The sequence below is a fragment of the Sinocyclocheilus anshuiensis genome, unplaced genomic scaffold (genome assembly GCF_001515605.1).
Source record: "Sinocyclocheilus anshuiensis isolate Anshui unplaced genomic scaffold, SAMN03320099.WGS_v1.1 scaffold718, whole genome shotgun sequence".
Classification (NCBI taxonomy): Eukaryota; Metazoa; Chordata; class Actinopteri; order Cypriniformes; family Cyprinidae; genus Sinocyclocheilus; species Sinocyclocheilus anshuiensis.
Window position 1 is genome coordinate 1,457,036 of NW_015546102.1, and position 10,542 is coordinate 1,467,577.

At 38.0% G+C, this 10,542-nt stretch overlaps 1 pseudogene; it reads right to left on the reverse strand.

Moving 5' to 3' along the window:
- Positions 1-1,232: 1,232 nt before the first annotated feature.
- LOC107700549 (uncharacterized) lies at positions 1,233-5,233 on the reverse strand (annotated as a pseudogene).
- Between the last annotated feature and the right edge of the window lie 5,309 nt (positions 5,234-10,542).

Below are 10,542 nucleotides of genomic sequence, written 5' to 3' on the forward strand. Positions count from 1 at the left end.
GCAGCCATTTATGCTGCGGCGCCCGGGGAGCAGTTGGGGGTTCGGTGCCTTGCTCAAGGTCCCCTCAGTCGTGGTATTGAAGGTGGGAGAGAGTGCTGTACATTCACCCCCCCCCCACCTACAATCCCTGCCGGTACGAGACTTGAACCCGCAACCTTTGGGTTACGAGTCCGACTCTCTAACCATTAGGCCATGACTTCCCCAACGTATTATACAACGTATAATAAACGTATTATAAACATTTGACAATTATCTAGTTTGTTATTATATGGTTGACTCAACGTAGCTGTGCCTGTGTAGTTTTATTGTAATTAAAAATTACATTTTAAAAATACAAAATTAGTTTGTAGCATAAAATTCACAATATTTAGCCTACTCTAATAGTGTAAATTAGGTGTAAGCAAAAACATTTATTTGTTTGATATTTGAAACTTCAAACTTCCCAGTGTGACTACTAGCCCCAGTCTGGGATATTCAGCTGCAGGCTAGTCTTTAAAGATTAAAAATAACTACCTTGTGAACCTTTTATGAAGGCAACACACTCTCATGGCAATTCATAACTATTTTACATTTTAGAGAATTGGCCCCACTTACTTGGATTTAGTGGTGGACCATCATGCATTTTTTTTTTTTTATGTTTTGTACGAATCATATTGTACAAATTAATACAAAATCACCCCCTCATAAAATCATTATGCTCATGATTTTTTAAATTACAGGGGCTGAATTTGGTTTTGTGAGACGTGATATGAAAGACATGAAATTTAACAGCTCATAAAAATGTTTTATGAATAGAAAATCAATACCATAGTACATAACAGTTATTTTTGAGAAAAGCATTTGTGAAAAGTAAGTGAACCTCTCTTTTGAGAGCGCTGTCTATATAGTATGTTTATGTCAGTCCAGTGTGGTAAATAGGATCAGCCTCTTCTCTCATTTCAGATATAATGTTGTAGCCAAACATTTCATCAAATCACTATTTGTTTTAGTGTGAAATTATGACATGTCAGACAGCAAATAAGAATGTTGCTTTTAATGTATATTCTGACATGCCAAAAGTTGTTTTTTTTCGGAATCTAATGTAATATTTTCCACATATATACTCAAAAGAACAAAGAGAAGAGTTCAGAAAAAACAGGTGTGGACACAATTCTTATTGAATTATGCGAGTGGGAGTTAAATGGTGAATAATTATGATGTGAGCAACTTACAAAAGACACAATTAAAATTTTCAGTGCCGGCAATACAAGTCACCATTCATACACCATTTTACACAACATGGCCAATCGCCAAAATAAAAACAGTAATGCAAATCGGCATTATCAAATCTTTTCAACCCGCATGACATTGCATATCCCTCCATTTAAATACCTTTTTAAAAACATACATGGTAGAAAATAATTAACAATACAACATTTCCATAAGTACATTAATACCACATGACCAAATGTTCTCATTGGACATTTGAGTAGCCCTCGCTGGTTTGATCCTGAGATCACTGTCATTAAGGCAGCATTCATTTCATTCCGACTACAGCAGATGTGTAGATGGCAAATAGCAGCTTACAAACAGAGGTGCTCAAAGAGTCTGAAGATGCCAATGTTTCCACAGCCCCCATTCAACTTCTCTTCTTACAATGAAACTTTTCATATACTGTATATCTCATGACGAACAAGCGGAGTGATGTGTTTTAATGTTTCTCTTTAAATTATCAAGAATTTTTTTTTTCCGTGGCAACAGTGCACTGTTTGTAAGCATGCAGTTCATGTTGCACTTTCTTCAGTATTCATCACATACTGACCTATAAACTTATAATATAAATATACTGCACTATATTACACCGCTAAACGTATATATTAACAGATGCATTGGCACTCAGAAAATGAAAGAAAACACTAAGTACATAATTATTTCATTAAAAATCAGCCCTTTCTGCTGGTTGGAACTAATGGATATGATAACAAAGGGACAATCTATAAAAAGTGTAGCTACTTCTACAAACATTATTAGATCATTTTCCTTCTTAAAAAGGTATAACTGGATATTGTCTTTTGCTTTTTCAATATGTTCGGCCACCAAACGTTGCTTTCAGCTGACCTCTCTGGTAGAATCAACATGAGGAAATTGTTTCACTGTTTGGCTTGAACCATCAGTGTGGGTCAGTGATGGAGGGCATGTTTGAGAACATTCTGGCTCTTGCTTTCAAAGGGCAAAAAAACAGGGGGCACAGAGAGAGGAAGATAAGAAAAAAATAGATTTTAGGAAGGAACACTGTGAGCAGATGTAGGTAGTATACTTGAATGTTACCATACTGTTGACGTCAGACAAGTATTGACAACAGAGAACAACAGAAGAGGAATACTTGAAGGAGAACACAGCCTTTGGCAACCATAAGGGAAAGAAATATAGTTTTACTTGGCAGCATTATAAACCACAGTGTGAAATAAAGACTGAAGGCTTGCGGCTAGTTTCTTTTTTTCTTATAGAACAATGGGCTGTTGGTTCATTGAACAATGTCACAGCTTTCAATGACAAACAAAATTCAACAACAGTACGAGTACAGCTCAGTCATCAAATGCGCATGTGCAATTAGGCGAATTGCACTATAATTGTGGAAAAAGTTTTTATTCTGCCCTTCATTGCACTTGAACTATTTGTCCGACTTGAACACAAACAATGGCACTGCTTAGCAACCTCATTTTCTAAATCACGTGAAAAAATGGCAGTGCTCTCGCACAGTGTCGCGGCTTATTTAAGCATCCGATAAAGACAAAATCCAAAAAGGTTGTCCATGGAGAGTCATCAAAAAATTGACCATTCAAATGTATTTTAGCATTTAAATTGACGACGAGAAAATATTTAAGAGAAAATATACAACATCTCTGTTTTTTGGTCTGTACACTGACATATGACAACACGCAGTGTAATGTCTTTCTCCGTTCTGTTTCTCAGGCTCGTCTCCAAAGCCATCTTTACACAACAGCTGATTCTGTCTCTTCTGAGTGCAGTAACTGTGAATGCTTTGAGTAACAGTGGCACAGTATGAATATGTGAAGCACACCACAGTGATTCACCTTTCAAGGCTCTCTCTCTTTGGATAAGAGAACGCAAATGCTCTTCATATGCTTCTGACATACCTCTGTCATTTCTATTAGGAGCACATGGGCCTCGCAGACTTCAAAAATCAACCCGCTGAATTTATGCAAACATTTCAATTGTTATTGCACCTCGTGGCACAAGCCAGCTGTGATAGTCTTCACACAAAGTGCTTGTCTTCCTCTCTGAAAAACTATTTACATAATGTAATACCAGCCCTTCTCCAGAGAGTGACCTAAACTGGCAGCCTTAAGTGGCAGCGCAGTCTGAGGGCAAAGTGAGCCGGACCGCCCCTCCACCCCCTGTAGAAGCAGAAAAAGCTGCTGAGTTGGGTCCATTGGCCTCCATAGTGAAGAGCTTGCAGGCTCGTGGAGGGACGTACTCTGGGGCGGGAACGGTGGCGTTGGCGGCAGTGGCAGGAGCCTCTCTTTCGGGGCTGGAGGCATGAGGGGGGGACATGAGAGGAGCAGGGCGAGTTAGTGGGACTGAGCTGCACGGCTGTGGTGTCCTGCATCGTGTGTTCGCTGGTCTCAATCTCAAACGCCGCCCCTCCACTCAACCCCCCTCCGCCCCGACCCATGAATCCCAAACCGCCACCTCCTTTGGACTGTCGAGAGCTCCGAGGCGGAGGCAAGCGACTGCAGATGCAGCAAGCCCCGAAGAAGGAGAACGCCACAAGCAGGAGTATAGGTCCGATGATGATTGGGGGATTGCTAGAGGGCACAAGCGTGCTGAAGGCGAAGGCGCCTACTAAGGTGATGTTGATGCCTGCCAACATAATGCACAATCCACATGCACAGCAGAGGGCTGGAGAAGGCAGACCCTGAGGACGGGATTTCCGCTTCTTGCGGGTCTGCGTTTCCTTGTTGGGCACTGATGTGCCAGAACTCTGTTCGCTGCAAACCATATCGGTGAGGGTCACGGTTACAGCGTTGCTGCCACAACCCCACTCACACTAGCCGTGTCCTTATTAGCAAATTGTAGAAAATGACCATTGCTTCTTCATTAGCGCTTGCTTCACTCACTGTGGATGTTACCTGTAGTGCAGAAACAAAGAGTGAGTGTCATACTTTATAGTAAACTACAGGTATTATCGGAATTTACCATAACAAGCATTACAAGATGCCGTTTGGTTGAGTTATTATTAAAGTTGTCCTCTCCAGCAACTGGGGTCAATAATAACAGAGCACATGAAGCCAAAACACCATCAAGGTACCACATTTAACAATAAATTATTTTAATAAACATTAACTTAATCACATAAATTGCAACATAAATTCTCCACTGATAATAGGATAAGAGGAAACAAATCTATTAAATAACATCTAAACAAATGTGATTGCTTCCACTGGGAATTCTGGGAATGCCCCATACATTTTACTTATACAACATATTATAGAATAATATTTTGTGTATGTGTGTATATGTATGTGTGAATAGATAGATAGATAGATAGATAGACACCAAGGTCACATTTTAGCCTACTTTCTGAAGCAAACTTAAGAAGCTAATCATTTCACACAATACCAGTTTCAATCATATTGTGTCATCAACTGTGTAAAATGAATCCGTAAAAATGCGTAGGTACTAATGGGAGCAATGAGCATCAAAGCTGGTTTCACCCCTACCGGATGTGATAACCCATGAGACGCTTAAATGTGGTTAAATACGACCGCTTAAACAAATATATAAATATGGTGTGCTTTGAGACATATGAACACTTGCAGTGAAATATTGAGAAAAAATATTTGAAAATATTGAGAAATATTGTCAGGGTCTCTTTATGAACAAGAAAAGATCTTACCGCTTTGTCGACGTCCAGAGGAATTACACGGGCTTGCTTGATGATGGAGGTCTCCGGGTACGTGCGAAAATAATACGAACCTAAAAAATACGATGTCTTTCACGAGGGTTTCGCTGCTCGACTCATATTAAGATCAATACGGCTGTCACTCAATACACGTCAGTCGCGCTCCACGCGCTGGATCCGAGTCTCAGATTCTGAGTGACAGGATTTCTCTCAATAAACGACTATTTTTCTTTAACAAAACCAAATGATACTAAGCATTAAGTGTTGTAATATTTTCCTTTCGTGTTGGCACTTGGCAGTAACAGGTCGCACAGAAGCCCGTGTGTTGATCAGTGCAGTGGTGTGAATGAGCGGGTGGGCATGTGTTCATTGAGTGTGCAGGGAGGAGGGACCCTCTCTCTAATCTTCAGCTATGTGCACTGTGCACAGCTCCCAGTGCTCAACACCTCTTTATGTTAGCAGGCTAAACTACCACTCCAAAAAAACCCAGCACATATAGTTAAACCTTTACATATATCACAGCCAAAATATTATATAATAATTAGGCATGTATTTTGCCAGAAATTATTTTGCTGTAAACTGTGTAAATAATTATACAGTACTGTAAATTATTATACTGTAAATGAAGAGTTTGGTTCCAAAACGCCAAAATCAGGATTGTATCTGGTCGGTATTGAAAAGTCAATTTTTAATTTTACGCAAAATGCGATGTTCAATTGCGTTTTCAATATGTGGACGCATAAAGTGTGACATAATACAAATGCAATTGCAAATCCTGCATTAGCGTTTGCATTTTCGCTTTCGCGAACGCACAGTGACTGCCAAATTTCAAATGAAAAAGCAAAGTCCATTTGCAACTGATGGAAAGCTGCCAATCATCGTCAGGGGCGGGACTATACTAGGGGGCGTGTTTGTATTGGGTGGTGACGTCACTCACAGACGACCGTGTAATGCTCTGATCAATGGAGGTAATCGGTAAAGGCTCTGCTAAAGGCAGCTACCAGTCAGTTCCGTACCTGTGTGAACGAACAGGCAGTGCAACCTTCTTGGCACAATACATAATTATGTCTTTTTTACCCCAAATGTAGCGATTATCCCCTGCTAACAGCGGGAGCCACAACGGTACGCACAATAGGTCAATATTCACTATTAACCAAACGCTTTTCACCTGTCTCAGCATCTCTCACTGTTTACACTCACTTACACTTTTAATCCGTAATAGAGAGCGTGTCACACCTGCCTCAAGACCTTTTACCGTTTGCACTCCACTTGATGCACTTAATAATTTTACGCAAAATGCGATATTCGCCAAGTTATTAGGTCATGTTTTCTCCTTTTTTTTCCAAACCGCGACAAACGCCAGTCTCCCTTCTTTGCAGAATGCGATATATCCGCTCAACCAATCACAGCACACCATTCCCAGCACTCTAGACAGTAATGGCGGCGCTTTGAATACACTCGGCTTCCTAGTTTTCCTCATCTATTTTGTACTTTGTGATCAACAAACAAACTTAGGGCTGAACCATAAATCGCATGTGATTGTCATGCGCATCTCGACAGTAAAACCGGTTCTGTGATTATTAGCCTAATAGTAAATCTCCATCACGTGCTTTCAGATGGAGCGGCATTTAATACACAGAGCAGTAAATCACCGCTATATCGCGTTCATAATCGATTATGCATTCGATTATGAACGCGATATTGCGTAGCTTGTCAGTGTACGTGTTTTTATTAATGCCATTCATGTTTTTGTTAATACAGCGTATAGCACTAGCAAACTAAATGAATGTAACATGGCAAAGATGAATGCACTTTTGGAAGTTGCATGTAAGGGAAATGTCATTTTGGAATTTCTGTGGTTTAATGTGATGTTGTTCATGATGAAATTGTCTTTTATTGTTGTAATTCATTTCTAGCATTAACAAGATGACCCGTTGAATTCATTTCAGCGATGGCTGATTGAATGTATTTTTAGTCCAGTGCCTGTAGGCCTATATAAGATTAGTATTGACCAAGTTCAGAGGCTGTCATATTAACTTACTATGTTGTGTATTTTCAACAGTTTCAATATGAAAAATAACGTTTATATTGATTTCAATGGATTTATTGCATTTTGGGGAAAAAAATAATACAATTTTATAATAAATCTTTGAAAATCAAAATCTGGATTTGAATTTTTGTAAAGAAAATGCATTTTTACTCAAATTAATCAAAATGGATTTATTGCGTTTTGGAACCAAACTCTTCAAATATTATGCTGTAATGATTACATGTAAATGTTTGCAAAGGAACATTTAAACATTGTATATCCCCTTACAAAAGTACCACGATAACCATAATTTCTGTCAAAATGCATTGTTATTTTATGTTGTTGACTATAATATGCTGCCGCTGTTTTATTTCGGAAACAAAAAGTAAGCTAGCTGCCATAGATATGTATATGTATGACACATTCGACTCCTCCAGAAACTCGTCCGCCATCTTGGAACGGGCAACGTGCCGTCACTCACAGTAAACATCAATGACTTTTCTGAGACGCCAAAACATTGTGCAGCCAAGATTAAGATTCCTGAAGAAATGGGATAACCGTTTACAAGTGAAAATGTGAAACGTTTGTGATTTTATATGTAATAATTAAATATTACAGGTTTTTAAACTAGGCTTTGGTAATTTTTTCAACTTGTATTTTGTTAGTTTAGCTAAATCATATGCTGAAGTGTAGTGCAGATATAGATATTCACATATGAATAACTATGCAAATGCACAGTCAACTTCCTCTCGAGTGTTCACGGAACAATTTTTTTCCAGTATGGCGGACGGCGTACGTATAGCTGCCTAGAAACAGCCGCTAATAAAGCATCCATGTACAGAGCTGGGTAGATTACCTACAAATTGTAGTCCATTACTGATTCCAAATTACATGACAAAAATTGTTGTTAGTAACGTAATCCATTGCATTTTGACCTAACTGATTTATCACATTGATTTAAATAGGATAATCTTGCACCATGCTGATATAGTAGGAAAATGTATTACATTTGTTGTAATTAACAACATGAAGTGCATTAAACATTACATTACTTCAGGGGGTTCATGAATTTAATGTAAAGCTAATAATTAAGTAAATCATAAAAATGTAAAATTAAAATAAATCATTTTGAAATAACCTCAATCAAATTTAATAATTAAAATACAAATTAATGTGTTCATAGCTGATGCAATGTTGAAACACTTCTTAAACCTGAAGTGATTTCTGTAAATACATTGGTCAAATGCTGTGTAGCCCCCTGAGGAATGACTGATCTCTGTGTGAATGTCCACAAAACTGGAAGACTTTCTGAATGTATAGCGGTAGGAGATTTTAGAATGGAACATTAAAAATGCAGTCATTGATCAATAAAAAAGTAACTGTTGTCTGATTATTATATTTATATTTATGTACCCAGCTCTGTCTATGTATGTATGTGTATATATACAGTATATATATATATATATATATATATTTAGAAAGAATAGGCAGTCTGATTATTATATTTATATTTATGTACCCAGCTCTGTCTATGTATGTATGTGTATATATACAGTATATATATATATATATATATATATATATTTAGAAAGAATAGGCAGTGACTATTTCTGTGGTACACGCTTAAAAAAAAAGGTGCTTCACGATGCCATAGAAGAACCTTTTTGTCTAAATGGTTCTATAAAGAACTTTTAACATCTGAAGAACCTTTCTGTTTCACAAAAGGTTCTTTGTGGTAAAAGAAGGTTCTTCAGATTATAAAAAGGTAAGAAAGAGCTGGTTCTTTAAAGAACCAGCTCTTTCTTACCTTTTTATAATCTGAAGAACCTTCTTTTACCACAAAGAACCTTTTGTGAAACAGAAAGGTTCTTCAGATGTTAAAAGTTCTTTATAGAACCATTTAGACAAAAAGGTTCTTCTATGGCATCGCTTGAAGAACCTTTTGAAGCACCTTTATTTTTAAGAGTGTAAATGTTAAATGAAGGTTAGGTACTGTAGGTACTTTGCAAAAGGAGCTTTATACAAGCAATCATATAACAGACATATTTTAATGGCAGGTTTAATAGAATAATAGAAATATATAGATAGATACTACTACAGATACTACTGTTTTTTATTGAAATATATATGTACTGTATATAGTGTACTTACAACAGTTGTGCAGGCCATCAGCAGTTCACTATATCACAGTATCACCTCTGTATAAGCGTGTAATTTATATGAATAATTTTTTTACTGTACATTTTTGGGTGAACCGCTTTCATCATGAAGTAATTTTTCCTGGTTGTTTAAAACTTCTCTAGTGCTGTTGTGCGAGACACCCAGCACAATGGTGTATAATTCAATCATTAATGTACGTCAGAGCTCTTGGCAACAGCAGGCAGTGTCTCTCTTCGTTGTCACCATGCAAGGACAGATACTGCATATTCAGCCTTATTGTGTCACTGATGGTCTGCGTAGGATGCACGATGATTCTGTGCCGTGCACGTTACGTGTTCATATGTGAGTTATTACTAGTGCTGCAAAAAAGACTATGGTAAATCTCTAAGCATGTCAGGGAGCAGGGTAGGCTAATCAGGAATACAAGTAATTATTTGTGTGTGGCATGACATGACACTAAAACTGTTGGAAATAAGACTTTTTATGTAATAATTACAGTTTCCTACATTTTATTCACTGGGTTCCCAGTGGGAAAGGATTACAGTTTGAGCAATCCCAGATAGCACACATATAGTACATCTCCAAGATGCCTGTTAAAGAGCATTCATCTGGAAAGCATCATCTGTTGTGTTCACTTAAGTGAGCACTTAACTGTATCCTGATGACTCTTTGCAAAAAAAACTCTTCTCCTGGGCTTTTGCTATTTCTTAAATCCCTCCATGTTCCAGCTTGTACTATTCTAGATGATGTTTGAAACTTTCAATTGCTAGCACTTCTCGTGTTGTTGCCTCCTTAAGATGAATCACTTGTTGTATTCCTCAACTGTTGCTTTGGATAAAAGCATCTGCTAATGAATCTTAAGTTTTACATGCATCCTAAATTATTAAAATCTTAAAGACAAAGACTGAAGTTTTCTAAATGAGTATTTAACGTGACAGGAAACATTTTAGAGACATGTTGCAGATGAGCAAATGCTTTAAAGGGGTCATATGATGCGATTTCAAGTTTTCCTTTCTCTTTGGAGTGTTACAAGTTCTTGGTGCATAAAGAAGATCTGTAAAGTTGCAAAGACTAAAGTCTCAAATCCAAAGAGATATTCTTTATAAAAGTTAAGAGTCAGCCACACCTACCTAAAACGGCTCGTTCTAACACGCCCCCACATATCTACCTCACTATGTGGGAAGATTTGCATAACGCCGCCCAAATGTTCACGCAAAGAAAGAAGGCGTAACTTTTATTCTCACTGTAGTATTGTTGACGCTGCAGCCATGTCGTGAAGGCGCTGTGTGTTTCGTTGTGAAAGCGAAACTGCTTTGTTTGGTCTTCCAAAAGAGGATGATATCCGCTTCGTCATGCCTAGAGCTGATCTGTGCTGGTCGCTGAGGAAATACAACAACTTTGCGCTGTGGATCACTGGATTGGCTTTCACCGTGGACGAAGCAGAGTC